This window comes from Arachis stenosperma, chromosome 1 (genome assembly GCF_014773155.1).
Source record: "Arachis stenosperma cultivar V10309 chromosome 1, arast.V10309.gnm1.PFL2, whole genome shotgun sequence".
NCBI classification, from domain to species: Eukaryota; Viridiplantae; Streptophyta; class Magnoliopsida; order Fabales; family Fabaceae; genus Arachis; species Arachis stenosperma.
Genome location: NC_080377.1, coordinates 62908766 through 62927756, shown reverse-complemented (window position 1 = coordinate 62927756; position 18991 = coordinate 62908766).

Genomic DNA, 18991 nt, shown 5'->3' with positions numbered 1-18991 from the left:
CAAAAATCATATCTTTTTCATTTTTTTTTTCTATTTTTCGAAAATTTCAAAAATCTTTTTCAAATTATTTTCAAAATCTTTTTCTTATCTTTACATGTAATTTTCGAAAATTCACTAATAATTAATGTGATTGGTTCAAAAATTTGAAGTTTGTTACTTTCTTGTTAAGAAAGGTTCAATCTTTAAGTTCTAGAATCTTATCTTGTAGTTTCTTGTTAGTGAAGTAAATAATTTCAAATTTTTAAAATTAAAATCTTTTTATCTTTTATTTTATCTTTTTCAAAAAAAAAATTTATCTTTTTCAAAATTTGATTTCAAAATATCTTATCTAACTTCTTATCCTCTTATCTTTTTAAGTTTTGATTTCAAATCTTTTTCAATCAACTAACTAACTTTTTGTTTGTTTCTTATCTTTTTCAAAACCACCTAACTACTTTTCCCTCTTCTATTTTCGAAAATATCTCATCCCTTTTCAAAAATTCTTTTTAATTAATTAATTGTTTCATGTTTAAATTTTAATTATAATTTTCGAAAATCACTAACCACTTTTTCAAAAAAAAAAAAAAAATTATTTTCGAATTCTCCCTCCTCTTCTCCTCTTCTATTTAATTATTTAATTATTAACACTTCTCTTCACCTCTCTTCATTCATCTCATCTCACATCTCTGCCATCCTCACAGTTGTGTTTCTTTTTTTCCAATCTTCTTCTACCCCCTTCTTCTTCTACTAACATAAAGGAATCTCTATACTGTGACATAGAGGATTCCTTTTTCTTTTCTTGTTTTCTTCTCTTTCATATGAGCAGGAACAGGGATAAAGGCACTCTTGTTGAAATTGATCCAGAACCTGAAAGGACTCTGAAGAGAAAATTAAGAGAAGCTAAAATACAACAATCCAGAAGCAACCTTTTAGAAAATTTCGAACAAGAGAAAGAGATGGCAGAAGAAAATAATAATAATAATGCAAGGAAAATGCTTGGTGACTTCACTAAGCCAACGTCCAAATTTGATGGAAGAAGCATCTCCATTCCTGCCATTGGAGCCAATAACTTTGAGCTTAAGCCTCAACTAGTTGCTTTAATGCAACAAAACTGCAAGTTTTATGGACTTCCATCTGAAGATCCTTACCAGTTTTTAACTGAGTTCTTGCAGATCTGTGACACTGTAAAGACAAATGGAGTTAATCCTGAAGTCTACAGACTCTTGCTTTTCCCTTTTGCTGTAAGAGACAGAGCTAGAGTATGGTTGGATTCACAACCCAAAGATAGCCTGGACTCATGGGATAAGCTTGTCACTGCATTCTTAGATAAATTCTTTCCTCCTCAAAAGCTGAGCAAGCTGAGAGTGGATGTTCAAACCTTCAAACAAAAAGATGGTGAATCCCTCTATGAAGCTTGGGAAAGATACAAGCAGCTGACCAAGAGATGTCCATCTGACATGTTTTCAGAATGGACCATATTAGATATATTCTATTATGGTCTCTCTGAATTTTCGAAAATGTCATTGGACCATTCAGCAGGTGGATCTATTCACCTGAAGAAAACGCCTGAAGAGGCTCAAGAACTCATTGACATGGTTGCAAACAACCAGTTCATGTACACTTCTGAGAGGAATTCGGTCAACAATGGCATACCTCAGAAGAAAGGAGTTCTTGAAATTGATGCTCTGAATGCCATATTGGCTCAGAACAAAGTGTTGACTCAACAGGTCAACATGATCTCTCAAAATCTGAATGGATTGCAACATGCATCCAACAGTACTAGAGAGACAGCTTCTGAAGAAGCTTATGATCCTGAGAACCCTGCCATGGCAGAGGTTAATTACTTAGGTGAACCTTATGGAAACACCTATAACTCATCATGGAGAAATCATCCTAATTTCTCCTGGAAGGATCAACAAAAACCTCAACAAGGTTTTAACAATGGTGGACGTAATAGGCTAGGCAATAGCAAGCCATATCCATCATCTTCTCAGCAACAGACAGAGAATTCTGAACAAAACAATTCTAATTTAGCAAATATAGTCTCTGATCTGTCAAAGGCCACTTTTAGTTTCATGAATGAAACAAGATCCTCTATTAGAAATCTGGAGGCACAAGTGGGCCAGCTGAGTAAGAAAGTCATTGACACTCCTCCCAGTACTTTCCCAAGTAATACAGAAGAAAATCCAAAAGGAGAGTGCAAGGCCATTGATTTAATCAAAGTGGCCGAATGCACCAAGGAGGAGGAGGACGAAAATCCTAGTGAGGAAGACCTCCTGGGACGTTCCTCAAGCAAGAAGGAGTTTCCTATTAAGGATTCAGAGGAATCTGAGGCTCATCTAGAGACCATAGAGATCCCTTTAAATCTCCTTCTGCCATTCATAAGCTCTAAAAAATATTCATCCTCTGAAGAGAATGAAGATGTGACTGGAGAGCAAGTTGCTCAATACTTAGGAGCTATCATGAAGCTGAATGCCAAGCTGTTTGGTAATGAGACTTGGGAAAGTGAACCTCCCTTGCTCATTAGTGAACTAGATACTTGGATTCAGAGAACTCTACCTCAAAAGAAACAAGATCCTGGCAAGTTCTTAATACCTTGCACCATTGGCACCATGAGCTTTGAAAAAGCTCTATGTGATCTTGGGTCAGGAATAAATCTTATGCCACTCTCTGTAATGGAGAAGCTGGGGATCATTGAGGTACAACCTGCCTTGTTCTCAGTACAATTGGCAGACAAGTCCATAAGACAAGCTTATGGAATAGTGGAGGACGTGCTAGTAAGGGTTGAAGGCCTTTACATCCCCACTGATTTCATAATCCTAGACACTAGGAAGGAAGAGGATGAATGCATCATCCTAGGAAGACCTTTCCTAGCCACAGCAGGAGCTGTGATAGATGTCAACAGAGGTGAGTTAGTCCTTCAATTGAATGGGGACTACCTTGTGTTTCAGGCACATGGCCATCCCTCTGTGACAAAAGAGAGTAAGCATGAAGAGCTTCTCTCAGTTCAGAGTCAAGAAGAGCCCACACAGTCAAACTCTAAGTTTGGTGTTGTGAGGCCACAACCAAACTCTAAGTTTGGTGTCCAAACCCCATATCCAAACTCTAAGTTTGGTGTTGGGAATACCACACTTAAGTTGACCTGATCACCTTGTGGCTCCATGAGAGCCACTGTCAAGCTACTGACATTAAAGAAGCGCTTGTTGGGAGGCAACCCAATTTTATTTATCTAATTTTATTTTATTTTGTTTCTTTGTTATTTTTGTGTTTAATTAGGTACATGATCATGAGGAGTCACGAAAAAATCAAAAAAATTAAAAACAGAGTCAAAAACAGAAGAAAAAAATTTTTTACCCTGGAGGACGCACGGGCCGGCGTTCAATGCCCAGAAGATGCATCTGGCTGGCGTTCAACGCCAGAACAGAGCATCTTTCTGGCGCTGAACGCCCAGAACAAGCTACATCCTGGCGTTTAACGCCAGAATGCGCACACAGAGGACAATCTGGCGCTGAACGCCAAAAACAAGCTTGAAACTGGCGTTCAACGCCAGAAACAAGCATTACATGGGCGTTTAACGCCCAGAACATGCACCAATGGGCGTTTGAACGCCAGAATGATGCATGAAGGCATGTTACATGCCTATATGGTGAAGGAATGGTATTTGTTTTCACCTCAGGATCTGTGGACCCCACAGGATCCTCACCTCAGGATCTGTGGACCCCACAGGATCCCCACCTAACATATTCCCACCTTCCCTTTTAATCCTAATCACACTCTCTTAATCCAAATCTCATTCTCAATATCACACTTCCCAAAAACCTTCACCAATCACCTCAACTCCTCTTCCCAATTACCCCATTCACCATTCACATCAATCCACTCTTCCCCATAAACCCCACCTACCTTCATAAATTTCAAATTCAATTTCCCACCCTTTCCCACCCAAAATGGCCGAACCTATACCCTCCCCTCTCCCTATAAATACCCTTCTTTTCTTTTACATTTTCACACAACACAAACCCACATTCTCCCACATAGCCGAACCCTCTCTTCTCCCTCTCTACCATATTTTCTTCTTCTTCTTCTACTCTTCTTTTCTTTTCTTGCTCGAGGACGAGCAAATTTTAAGTTTGGTGTGGTAAAAAGCCTAAGCTTTTTGTTTTTCATTCACCATCAATGGCACCCAAGGCCGGAGTTTCCTCAAGAAAAGGGAAAGGGAAAGCAAAAGCTTCCACATCCGAGTCTTGGGAGAAGGAGAGATTTATCTCCAAGAGCCACCAAGACCACTTCTATGATGTTGTGGCAAAGAAGAAAGTGATCCCTGAGGTCCCTTTCAAGCTCAAGAAGAATGAGTATCCGGAAATCCGACATGAAATCCAAAGAAGAGGTTGGGAAGTCTTAGCCAACCCCATGCAACAAGTCGGATTGTTGATGGTTCAAGAGTTCTATGCTAATGCATGGATCACTAGGAACCATGACCAAAGTATGAACCCAAGCCCAAAGAATTATCTCACAATGGTTAGGGGGAAATACTTGGATTTTAGTCCGGAAAATGTGAGGTTGGCGTTTCACTTACCCATGATGCAAGGTGATGAACGCCCCTACACAAGAAGGGTCAACTTTAACCAAAGGTTGAACCAAGTCCTTATGGACATATGTGTGGAAGGCGCCCAATGGAGAGTAGACTCCAAAGGCAAGCCAGTCCAACTAAGAAGACTGGACCTCAAGCCTGTAGCTAGAGGATGGTTGGAGTTCATTCAAAGATCCATCATCCCTACAAGCAACCGATCTGAAGTTACTGTGGATCGGGCCATCATGGTTCATGGCATCATGATTGGAGAGGAGGTGGAAGTTCATGAAGTCATCTCCAATGAACTCTACAAAATAGCTGACAAGCCTTCATACATGGCACGGCTAGCCTTCCCCCATCTCATATGCCATCTATGTTACTCAGCTGGAGTTATCATAGAAGGAGATGTTTCTATTGAAGAAGACAAGCCCATCACCAAGAAAAAGATGGAGCAAACAAGGGAAGTTCCTCACGGCCTCCAAGAAGAACATGAGGAAGTGCATCATCAACAAATGCCTCAAGGAATGCACTTTCCTCCCAACAACTATTGGGAGCAACTCAACACCTCCTTAGAAGATTTGAGCCATAATGTTGAACAATTAAGGGTGGAACATCATGAGCACTCCATCATTCTCCAAGAAATAAGAGAAGATCAAAGAGCAATGAGGGAGGAGCAACAAAGGCAAGGAAGGGACATAGAAGAGTTGAAGAACATCATTGGTCCTTCAAGAAGAAGACGCCACTAGAGGTGGATTCATTCCTTGTTCTTTATTTCTTTCTGTTTTCGGTTTTTAATTATTATGTTTATCTATGTTTTGTGTCTTTATTTCATGATCATTAGTGTGTAACCATGCCTTAAAGCTATGAATAAAATCCATTAATCCTTCACCTCTCTTAAAAGAAAAATGTTTTAATTCAAAAGAACAAGAAGTACATGATTTTCGAAATTATTACTGAATTTAATTTAATTATCTTGATGTGGTGACAATGATTTTTGTTTTCTGAATGAATGCTTGAACAGTGCATATGTCTTTGGATCTTGTTGTTTATGAATGTTAAAATTGTTGGCTCTTGAAAGAATGATGAACAAAGAGAAATGTTATTGAGGATCTGAAAAATCATGAAATTGATTCTTGAAGCAAGAAAAAGCAGTGAAAAAGAAAGCTTGCGAGAAAAAAAAAAGAAAGAAAAAATGGCGAAAAAAAAATAGAAAAAAAAAAGAAGGAGCAGTAGAAAAAGCCAATAGCCCTTAAAACCAAAAGGCAAGGGTAAAAAGGATCCAAGGCTTTGAGCATCAATGGATAGGAGGGCCTAAGGAAATTAAATCCAGGCCTAAGCGGCTAAATCAAGCTGTCCCTAACCATGTGCTTGTGTCATGAAGGTCCAAGTGAAAAGCTTGAGACTGAGTGGTTAAAGTCGTGATCCAAAGCAAAAGAGTGTGCTTAAGAGCTCTGGACACCACTAACTGGGGACTTTAGCAAAGCTAAGTCACAATCTGAAAAGGTTCACCCAGTTATGTGTCTGTGGCATTTGTGTATCCGGTGGTAATACTGGAAGACAAAGTGCTTAGGGCCACAGCCAAGACTCATAAGTAGCTGTGTTCAAGAATCAACATGCTTAACTAGGAAAGTCAATAACACTATCTAAAATTCTAAGTTCCTAGAGAAGCCAATCACTCTGAACTTCAAAGGAAAAAGTGAGATGCCAAAACTGTTCAGAAGCAAAAAGCTATAAGTCCCGCTCATGTAATTAAATTAATATTCATTGATATTTTGGATTTTATAGTATATTCTCTTCTTTTTATCCTATTTGATTTTCAGTTGCTTGGGGACAAGCAACAATTTAAGTTTGGTGTTGTGATGAGCGGATAATTTATACGCTTTTTGGCATAGTTTTTACATAGTTTTTAGTAAGTTCAAGCTACTTTTAGGGATGTTTTCCTTAGTTTTTATGTTAAATTCACATTTCTGGACTTTACTATGAGTTTGTGTGTTTTTCTGTGATTTCAGGTAAATTCTGACTGAAATTGAGGGATTTGAGCAAAACTCTGAAAAAGGCTGACAAAAGGACTGCTGATGCTGTTGGATTCTGACCTCCCTGCACTCGAAATGGATTTTCTGGAGCTACAGAACTCCAAATGGGGCGCTCTCAACGGCGTTGGAAAGTAGACATCCAGGGCTTTCCAGCAATATATAATAGTTCATACTTTATTCGAAGAATGACGACGTAACTTGGCGTTGAACGCCAAGTACACGCTCCTTTCTGGAGTTAAACGCCAGAAAAACGTCATGATCCGGAGTTAAACGCCCAAAACACGTCATAACTCAAAGTTCAACTCCAAGAGAAGCCTTAGCTCGTGTATTGATCAAGCTCAGCCTAAGCACACACCAAGTGGGCCCCGGAAGTGGATTTATGCATCAATTACTTACTCATGTAAACCCTAGGAGCCAGTCTAGTATATATAGGACATTTATCTATTGTATTAGAGATCTTTGGTCTCAGTTTTGTTTTATTCTTCATCTTAGGAGATCATTGATCACGTTTAGGGGGGGCTGGCCATTCGGCCATGCCTGGACCCTTTGCTTATGTATTTTCAACGGTGGAGTTTCTGCACACCATAGATTAAGGGTGTGGAGCTCTGCTGTACCTCAAAGATTAATGAAGTTCTATTTTCTTTTATTCAATTCCTCTTCTATTCTTATCCAAAGATATTCATTCGTACCCAAGAACATGATGAATGTGATGAGTTAGATAACCCTCATTATTATTCTCACCTATGAGCGCGCGTGATTGACAACCACTTTCGTTCTACATGCAAACAAGCTTGAATGTGTATCTCTTAGATTCCCCAACAGAATCTTCGTGGTATAAGCTAGATGGATGGCGGCATTTATGAGGATCCGGAAAGTCCAACCTTGTCTGTGGTGTTCCGAGTAGGATCCTGGGAATCTGGAAAGTCTACCTTGTCTGTGGTGTCCGAGTAGGATTCCGGTAATGAATGACTGTGACGTGCTTCAAACCTGTAACCTGCTGGGCGTAGTGACAACGCAAAAGAATCAATGGATTCTATTCCAGTAGGGGAGGGAACCAACCGGTGATTGGCCGTACTGTGACAGAGTGCGTGAGCATTAGCTTTCACTGCGAGGATGGGATGTAGCTATCAACCATGGGTGATGCCTCCAGACTGGTTAGCTGTGCGAGTGACAGCCGCATAGGATATTTCCCCGAGAGGATGAAAGTAGCCACAGTTGATGGTGAACCCCTATACAAGGCTTGCCATGGAAAGGAGTAAGAAGGATTGAGTAGAAGGAATAGGAGAGCAGGCGTCCGTGAGCTCTACAGCACCTCCATTCCGCTTATCTGAAATTCCTACCAATGAATCTACATAAGTATTTCTATCCTTTTTATTATTTATCTCTTTTTATTTTCGAAACCCATAAATCAATATTTAATCTGCCTGACTGAGAATTACAAGGTGACCACAGCTTGCTTCATACCAACAATCTCTATGGATTCGACCCTTACTCACGTAAGGTTTATTACTTGGACGACCCAGTACACTTGCTGGTTAGTTGAACGGAGTTGTGAAGAAAATAAACAGTGCCATAAGAGTATACATCCTTTATAAACAAATAACAAGTGATCACAATTTCGTCCACCATGTGTCAATCCCCTTCAATCCTTGGCTCTTATATGCATTTTGGCGCCAAAGTTGGTTGCTGAAACCTCCTAAAATCGCCAGGCACGTGCTGCAATAAAGGAATCACGTGCGGACTACAACGCGTGCACGCACGGTACGCGTGCGCGTCCCTGGCTAATTCTGCGATGTGCGCGCGAGCGCCTTGTGCGCGTACGCGTGCTTGGCCGAGATCAATTCTTTGGCTTTTTGTGTTTCTCTCCACTTGCATGCTTCCTTCCTAGCTTCTTCTGATCAATGCTTAGCCTATTTCATCCTGAGATTACTAACAAACACATCAAGGCATCTTATGGAATCAAAGAGAAACTAGAATTCATCAAAATAAGACTTAAAAAGCATGTTTTTACACTTAAGCACAAATAAGGGAGAGATAACAAAACCATGCTAATTCCTAGGCTAAATGTGACAAAAGGTTATCAAAATACTCTAATTTCAATACAAAACAAACCGTCAAATTGGGGTTTGTCAACCTCCCCATACTTAAGCCTTATCATGTCCTCATGCTAAAATAAGAAGGAACTAAGGGTTATGACATTTATTTGGATGCAACTAAACTATATGAGTCCTATCTACATGCAACTACCTAAAGCAATTGGAAATGTTTAGTTCAAACAAATCAATTCCCAAGAGAGCATGTGTAAGCACAAGAGCTAGGCAATAGGAATTAAGTCCAAACCACAATTGTATTGAATTATCAAAGAGAGTTTAAACTTGCAAGAATATAGACAATATGGGTGAACACATGTGATTGGACTTTTGAACCCTCACCGGATGTGTATCCGCTCTATTCACTCAAGTGTTTAAGGGTTAATTCACTCAATTCTCTTCTAATCATGTTTTCCAAAATTTGATTTTCTTCTAACAATCAACACTTATTCAATGCATGCATACATTCATCATGAGGTCTTTCATTTAGGTTGTAATGGGGTTAGGGTCAAGGTAGGATCATTTATGGTTAAGTGGACTAGGATTGAATCTTTGATTAACATAGACTTTCCCACCTAACTATATAATGACCTATACAAGTTCAAACTACTCTAACTACCCATTCTTCACTTTTTCTTACATACTCATGTATTCCTTTTAAATTCACAACACCTATGCATTGATTCCTTTGTATTGACTTCACTTTGGGCATTTTGTCCCTTCTTTATTGTGTTATTTTATTTTTTTTCCTTTTCCATCATCATATATTTTTTTTCTCTTTTTTTTTTTCTCTTTTTTTTTTCATTTTTTTTCTTTTCTTTATATACTTTTTTTTCTTTCAAACTACATACAAGAACATCAATGCATAAGGTCTTTACATTTAATCAATACATGAATATGTACCCAATTCCTAAACATGAAAGTGTACTACCCCTTTTATCCTATCCAATGTTTCCAAGCCTCACCAACTTGAATAATAAACACTCTCACTAGCCTAGGCTAATCAAAGATCCAAACAAGGACTTTTCATTGGTTTTCCGCCTTGGGCTTGTAATGAGTTAAATTGAGAATAAGTTGGTTAATCGTAGGCTCAAATTGGCTAACAAAGAAATATAAAAGGGTGGCTATTTGGATAAGTGGCTAATGAAGTGATGGCCTCAATCATATAAATGCATAAACACAAGAAATAAATGGATATATAGAATCAAGTAAATCAAGGATTATAATCATAGAAAGAGAGCAATTTCACACAAGAATGGAAAATAAGTGGTTATAAAATGTAACCACATCAATAGGCTCAAGTCTCACAAGCTTGTGTTCTTAGTTCAATACATGCTTCACAAAGTATGAAATTCAAGCAAGTTTCACCAAAAATTTTCTTTCAATCAATTGGGTTAATGCCCTCTATTTAAGCTTCTTGAAAAAATCTCAATGTTTGACTAAGCATTGTTGTGATTGAAAAATCCAAAAATTTTTCTTAGTTCACCCTTCCCTTTTTCACTCAAAATCAATTTCTTATGCAAAAAGGGTGACTAAGTATTTGCAATTCAAAATATGATTTCTAATCACAATCTCAACTAAAAATAAAGATATGCAAAAATGTATAAAGAAAAATCCAACTAAAAGTATGAAATCTATCATCAAAAACATCTAAGGATATCCATAAGCATCAAAGTATCTAAAATCCAAAATAAATCCAAAATAAGTAGTAAAAGTATCAAGCAGTGAAAGTATCCAAAATAAACTCAAAATACATCAAATATACACAAAAGGTGTGCAAAGTGAGATAGCTAGAAAAGTGGCTAAAATGTTCACCGGTATCTAATGATGCCACCGGCTACCTCCCCACACTTAAGATCAAGCATCGTCCTCGATGCTAATCCTGAGGATCCGGGATAGGTACACCGGTAGGCTCTGGCTGTGGCGGTGGTACCGGCTGAGACTCCTGTGTCTGAGGTGGTGCCTCCATATGTGCTGGCTCAGCCACATGAACACCCTCAGTCTGTAAATCTGCGTGCTCCTCCTCATGGGTTTCCTCATCAGAACCAGAAGACTATGGTAGAGGTGGCAGCTCAAGGCCTTGGGCCACGAACATCTGGTCAATCCGATCCAGGCGACGCATGATCTGGCACTGGCTACGCTCCATGTACCGGAAGAGACGCTGAACTAACAGGTAAAGCGGCTGAGGTGCGGCTGCGGTAGATGCTCCTGCAGGGGCTGAGGATGAAGAGGGTCCAGCTCCCTCAACTGCTGCTCTGACTCGAGATCGACGGCGCGAGGCGGGCCTCTCGTGCACCCAGGATCCCCACGGAATAGTAACTGGCTCCTTCTGAGGGAGCGGTGGAGGTGGTGATACATCATCCTGGTGCCACGGAACTCCGGCCCGCTAAATCATCTGAGTGACCAAGACCGGAAAAGGAAAGAGACCTCAGATGTGGGCCCTCCACATGAACCGCCTGATCAGCTGGGGGTAATAAACATCTCTCCCCTCCATCACACAGCTGATCAAGATCAACATGGCAACTGGGATCTCTGTGAAATGAGTCGTAGGCATGACGTAATTAGCGAAGATCTGCTGCCAAGTCTTGGCCTCTCGGCTCAGATAACTAAAGTGCATCCCCTTGGGTGCCGTGTTATCGGCATCCATAACCCAAGGGGCATCCGGAGTAGCTACCACTGCCCTCAATGCCTCAAAATCAAAAGTCATGCAGTGAAGGTCTATCTCGGCCTGCATGAATGCATCAGTGTCACTGGTCCTAGGCCGGCAAGTAAGGGCATCCTCTATGGCCTGCTCTGTGATGGGTACCTCAATCCCCCTAACAAGTACCGAATCAAGGGTGTGGCGGAAGAAATTGCAATAGAACTCCTGCACCCAAGATCGGTTCACCCGGCTCAATTCCCTATCCAAAAAGGCCAAACCCATCCGGTCAATACGCTGGTGGATGATGTCGGTCAAATCTGATGGAATAACCAGCTTCTTCTCAGTATTCAGATTCTTTGAATTGTAGCTTGGGAATCTGAGTTCACAGTAGAGATTGGGGAATTTTGACCGTATCCTGAGCCGGTAGTAATTGGTTTGCTTTATCCGTATCATGTAGAGGGTTTTGAGCATAGGCAAGCAGTGAAGCAAAAGTGGGATTTGGTGTTTTCTTTCTCTTTTTGGAGGATGATGCCTTTCCTTTCCCTTTATCCGACATCCTGAAAAGTAGAATAGAATATAGGCAATTAAACACTTAGCATGAAGCAAGTAAAACATTTTCAGGCTGTAAGATAGATGGCAAGCAAACATGATGTGAATTAAACTTGAAACATGGACATCAAGTAAGAATCAGAGAACATAGCCATAAATCAAGAATTCAGTGTTTCCAACAATGTGCACAATTTATAAGGAATAGGCATGTTCATCATCATGGCTCAAGGTGATGGTCAAGAGGGTTAAAAATGCAAGTGAATGTCAATTCCAGGAGTCAGATAAAAAACGGAAATTAGCCCAATTATGAACTTGCGTGCATTATGCAAATGTTTAAAGAATTAATAAGCCAAGTTCAATTTGTCAATAAAGACTAGAAAGAAAATAATTCTTGAAAATTGGGCAGCATTCCGGCTTAAAATTGGACGTTCCCGGATTGCAACATAGCACAAGCAGCATGAATACAATATCAACCAATCACAGTAGCAATAAGAAAGCATCTAGGCAGCACAAATTGCATACAGAGCAACTCAAATTTGGCACTTATCAAACAATCAAACAAACAGAAAATAAACACAAACGGAGCACTTATCAGGCCTAGAATCCTCTATCCAGCCCTAGCTACCTAACCGCAATTATTTCTAACTAATCCTAACATACAACATTTGAAATCAGACTAACTAACAGAAATATACAGTAATTAACAGAAATGAACAATTAAAGAGGACAGAATTTGGAGCAGGAACCTGGGAGCCGGGAAGAACCGAGAATGGGAAAGGGAAATGGGACTGGGCAGGATCGGCAGAATCACTGAGAGGTGCCGCCGTGGACGGTGGCGGTGAAGATGGCGGCAGCCGCGGTTTTGCAAGGAAGCAGAGAGAGAGAGTGAATAGCGGCTAGTGGATGAGAGAGAGAGAGAGAGAGCGAATGGGAGTGGGTGGTGACGACGACGCAGCCGCCGGCGGTGGTGAAGGTAGTGACGGGCAGAGGTGGCTGTGGTGGTTGGCGTTCGGGCAGGGGTGGATGGACGAGAGAGGGAGAGGACGTGGGCGATTGAGGTGATGGCGAGAGAAGGGGTTGGCCGTGCGGTGGTGGCCGGCGGAGCAGCGGCGGTTGAGGGTGAGAGGAGGGAGAAGATGAAAATGGGGGAGGTTGAAGAAAGAGTGCGCAACTGCGCAACGTTCTTCGCGTGTTAGGGTTATCAGTTTTTGAATCGACGCGTGCGCGCCCCTTGCGCGTCCGCGTGCATTGAAGAACCTAGGGACCTACGCGTGCGCGTACAATGCGCTCATGCGTGGATGATTAAAATAGGTAAGGACGCGTGCGCGTACCGCGCGCGCACGCGTGCAAGGAGTTGGGCTGGAGGCTTAAGGTTGGCCCATATGAGGCCTAACTCTCTGGTCAATGGCCTGGGGGTTGCACTACCAGGCTTGCACGTACGCGGTATGTGCGCGTCCGCGTATAGTTGGCAGTTTGCCGTAGGGCGCGCAAGCGCGATGCGTGCGCTCGCGTCCTTTTCATCTCTTGGCTTATGGACGCGCACGCGGCATGTACGCGTCCGCGCGAGTTGAGTTGGGCCAGGGGCTTATTGTTTGCCCAGAGCCGGCTCAACTCTCTGGGTGTTGGCCCAGAAGTTGCAGCAGCCGATTGACGCGTACGCGGCAGGTGTGCGTACGCGTGCGTTTCCTTATAGTCGTATGGACGCGCACGCACGTAGTGCGCGTCAGCGTGGAGTGAGTTGGGCTTGAGGCACAATGCTGGCCTATGAGAGGCCCAACTCTCTGGAATATGGGTGATGATGCATCCTCTCATGGACGCGTGCGCGTACATGGTGCGCGCACGTCCACCCCCTCTTTTTTTTTTTTTTTTTTTTTGAAATGCCTAAAAGCTCTAATTGCCCAAAGACTCCCCATGGTGCCTACAACTCCTTATTTAGTCAAAATCACACACTTTCTAAAATACAAGTTGGTTTTGAGATTTATTCTATTTCTACTAAGCACAACATACATGTTAATATGCTAGCAACTAGTGTACACAAACAAGCTAATTATGAAGTGAAAAACTACCTACAATGGTAACTCAAATCACTTATTAAACCAAATTAAAAAAAAGTATGGAAAGAGTTTACCATGGTGGGGTGTTTCCCACCTAGCACTTTTAGTTAAAGTCCTTAAGTTGGACATTTTGAGATGCTTGTTGTTATGGTGGCTTATGTTTGTACTCTTCTTCGAATTTCCACCAGTGTTTGCTCTTCCAATAGCCTCCGGGATCCCAATTTAAACGTACAAGGCCTTCAAGGGGGCCTAAGCAAGTAACGAGGCCCTTAGGTTGATAGTGGTCTATGTATGTTCCGGGGTCCCATACTTTATTTGTCAACCCCTTTTCTTCTTGATCTTCATGCTTCCAATAGGGTGACAAACTTATTGAATTCTCTTTGTAACTCATACTCATCATCTTAATCCCATCGAGTTTGGCTTCACTCGGCTTTTGAAACTCAAAGTTCGATCTTCCGTCCTTTATGCGCCTTGTTTCCCATTGTCCACTAACATCCAATCCATTCTTACTCTCTAGCCCACAAAGGGTTCTAAGTTGACCGTCCGTTTCTAACAACGCATATTGATATGGGCCAAGAAAATTAAAGGATGAGATGATTACCCACTCAATTTGTGATTGGGATGGCGACTTAGCAAGGAAGATATTCAATGATCTTGACATTGTAGGTTCCACTTCCTTTGGCTCCTCCATGATGATTTCCATCTTTTGATAACTCTTTTTAAATTCTTTTTGTTTGCTAACTTCCTTCAAACCTTTATCATTGATCAAGTTATGTGTTGGAGGTTGCGCACCCTCCTCAACATTGGTTTCACATTCGAAGGGGGAAGCTTCAACAAGATCACCATTGTCACTTGATGTAGAGTTATTTTCGTTGATGGAACTTCCTTCTTGTTCAACCTCCTCTAGGTCTTCTTCCACTTCTTTATCTTCAACAATCTCTATTTCCTCCGCTTGTTGCAACACACACTCCATTTCCTTGTTCTTAACTTGAGACTCTAAAGTCTCTCTCATACCTCCCTTTTTGGTTGCTTTCTCACAATCATCCGTGAACTCATTTCGCTTGTGATATGAATCCCAAGAATCTATCTTTTGACGGATGGTTGCTTGAAGTTGATCCATTTCTTCCTTGAAACGATCCCTTAATTCTTGTTCCGCTGTACTAACATAAGTAGGATCATATTGCTCTTGGATTAATGGACATTGATATGCTTCCATGGAGGTTTGTGGCGGAGAGGAGAAATCATAATATGGTTGGAAAGAAGATTCATCAAAGCTTTGAGGTGGGAAGTCATTTTGGTTATCGGTAGAGGGTGAAATTATACGGGACGTAAATTCTTGGAGGGTAGAGGTGAAACTAGTGAAGGCGGTTTGGAGCTCTTCTTGCTCTTGAAGAACGATACCAAGTGCATCATCCATGGGGACTTGGGTTGGAGGGTAAAAATGTTGGAGTGGTGGTGATTCAAGGGTTGCTTATTCATAATTGTTACAAGGGTATGCATAGGGGGAATATAGATTTGGATCATATGTAGGCAATTGGTGGAAATAAGATGTGGGTTGAGAATATGGTGCATAGAATGGTGGTGGTTGAGAGGTATAACCATGATAAGAATCATCATATTCACAGGAATGATATGCATTATAGGAAGGATTACCATCATAGTAACTTGAAGGGGAAGGTTGCCATGATGATTGCTCATATGGATATGGCTCCCCTCCTAAGAATTCATATCTCCCATAATGTGAGCCATCATTCAAGTTTTCATTGCCTACAAAATAGTCATAGTTATATCCAAAACCACAAGGATGAGAATTCATAGTGGCAAATAGAAACAAAACCAATAGAGAGCTTAAAACTAACAAAAACTAACAAACAAACAAAAGACAAACATATTCACAATATTCACATATTTACATTAACCAAAGACATGGCACTCATGCGCATTCCCCGGCAACGACGCCATTTTGACGAATGAATTTTTTGCCGGTATAGAAATTATCAAGTGATCAATCGTAGTATAGTCTAAACCGACGCAAAATCCATCATCAAACAAATCTACAATCTATAATCGAGAGTATTAGTCCCGAGTCGTTCTTCCCTAGGAATGCTACAAGGATGCATGTATTGGTTAAGTGGTCTTTTTGTGGCTTGAAGAGTGTGGCATAAAAGTGTGAATAAAAGAAAACAACAATCAATCAATATTAAAAGCCTTGGCCAAGGTTGAACATTGGAAGTCCCATCACTATAGCTTCATTCAATTGTGATAACAAAGGAGTGTTGCTTCACTTAGTTAACCCCTAATTATAGAGGAAAGTCAAGTAAAAGTAATTAACTCAAGTCACAAGTCCTAGTCTTACCCTAGGGAAGTCTAGCTTTAGTGCACTCTAAGTCAATTAGCAATCATCAATTCTTAATCAACAATTGACATCCATTATTCAAGTGTCTCCAATGACTCAACCACTAGGCCAAGTGAGGGAATACTACTCCATATCTAAAGTTGGCATTTTCTCAAACAATTGGAGGGCAAGAATGAAAGACATAGTAAAATTGAGAAGAGACTTAGAATCAAAGCGATTCAACACAAGAGATTAACAACGATCAACAATGAACAACAATGGAAATGAGATCTTCAATGAATCAATAGAGTTCAAAACAACAAAGTTAAACCTAAGATCTACAAGAATTGAACAATTACAAACACTAATTGAGATTAGAGAAGAGGATCTACAACATGAACAAAGTAAATTGAGAGTGGCAATAGATCTCACCAAAGAATGGTTGAGAATTGAGAAAATGAAGATGAATCCTAGAGAGAAGTTGGAGTTTCTCCCTCCACAAATGTAGCTAACTAAAAAAATATCTATCTAATGATCTAGAATTAGTCTATGATGTGAATGTGTGTCAATCCCCTTCAATCCTTGGCTCTTATATGCATTTTGGCGCCAAAGTTGGTTGCTGAAACCTCCTAAAATCGCCAGGCACGTGCTGCAATAAAGGAATCACGTGCGGACTACGACGCGTGCGCGCACGGTACGCGTGCGCGCACGGTACGCGTGCGCGTCCCTGGCTAATTCTGTGATGTGCGCACGAGCGCCTTGTGCGCGTACGCGTGCTTGGCCGAGATCAATTCTTTGGCTTTTTGTGCTTCTCTCCACTTGCATGCTTCCTTCCTAGCTTCTTCTGATCCATGCTTAGCCTATTTCATCCTGAGATTACTAACAAACACATCAAGGCATCTTATGGAATCAAAGAGAAACTAGAATTCATCAAAATAAGACTTAAAAAACATGTTTTTACACTTAAGCACAAATAAGGGAGAGATAACAAAACCATGCTAATTCCTAGGCTAAATGTGACAAAAGGTTATCAAAATACTCTAATTTCAATACAAACCAAACCGTCAAATTGGGGTTTGTCAACCTCCCCACACTTAAGCCTTAGCATGTCCTCATGCTAAAATAAGAAGGAACTAAGGGTTATGACATTTATTTGGATGCAACTAAACTATATGAGTCCTATCTACATGCAACTACCTAAAGCAATTGGAAATGTTTAGTTCAAACAAATCAATTCCCAAGAGAGCATGTGTAAGCACAAGAGCTAGGCAATAGGAATTAAGTCCAAACCACAATTGTATTGAATTATCAAAAAGAGTTTAAACTTGCAAGAATATAGACAATATGGGTGAACACATGTGATTGAACTTTTGAACCCTCACCGGATGTGTATCCGCTCTATTCACTCAAGTGTTTAAGGGTTAATTCACTCAATTCTCTTCTAATCATATTTTCCAAAATTTGATTTTCTTCTAACAATCAACACTTATTCAATGCATGCATACATTCATCATGAGGTCTTTCATTTAGGTTGTAATGGGGTTAGGGTCAAGGTAGGATCATTTATGGTTAAGTGGACTAGGATTGAATCTTTGATTAACATAGACTTTCTCACCTAACTATATAATGACCTATACAAGTTCAAACTACTCTAACTACCCATTCTTCACTTTTTCTTACATACTCATGTATTCCTTTTAAATTCACAACACCTATGCATTGATTCCTTTGTATTGACTTCACTTTGGGCATTTTGTCCCTTCTTTATTGTGTTATTTTATTTTTTTTCCTTTTCCATCATCATATATTTTTTTCTCTTTTTTTTTTCTTTTCTCTTTTTTTTTTCATTTTTTTTCTTTTCTTTATATACTTTTTTTTTCTTTCAAACTACATACAAGAACATCAATGCATAAGGTCTTTATATTTAATCAATACATGAATATGTACCCAATTCCTAAACATGAAAGTGTACTACCCCTTTTATCCTATCCAATGTTCCCAAGCCTCACCAACTTGAATAATAAACACTCTCACTAGCCTAGGCTAATCAAAGATCCAAACAAGGACTTTTCATTGGTTTTCCGCCTTGGGCTTGTAATGAGTTAAATTGAGAATAAGTTGGTTAATCGTAGGCTCAAATTGGCTAATAAAGAAATATAAAAGGGTGGCTATTTGGATAAGTGGCTAATGAAGTGATGGCCTCAATCATATAAATGCATAAATACAAGAAATAAATGGATATATAGAATCAAGCAAATCAAGGATTATAATCATAGAAAGAGAGCAATTTCACACAAGAATAGAAAATAAGTGGTTATAAAATGTAACCACATCAATAGGCTCAAGTCTCACAAGCTTGTGTTCTTAGTTCAATACATGCTTCACAAAGTATGAAATTCAAGCAAGTTTCACCAAAAATTTTCTTTCAATCAATTGGGTTAATGCCCTCTATTTAAGCTTCTTGAAAAAATCTCAATGTTTGACTAAGCATTGTTGTGATTGAAAAATCCAAAAATTTTTCTTAGTTCACCCTTCCCTTTTTCACTCAAAATCAATTTCTTATGCAAAAAGGGTGACTAAGTATTTGCAATTCAAAATATGATTTCTAATCACAATCTCAACTAAAAATAAAGATATGCAAAAATGTATAAAGAAAAATCCAACTAAAAGTATGAAATCTATCATCAAAAATATCTAAGGATATCCATAAGCATCAAAGTATCTAAAATCCAAAATAAAT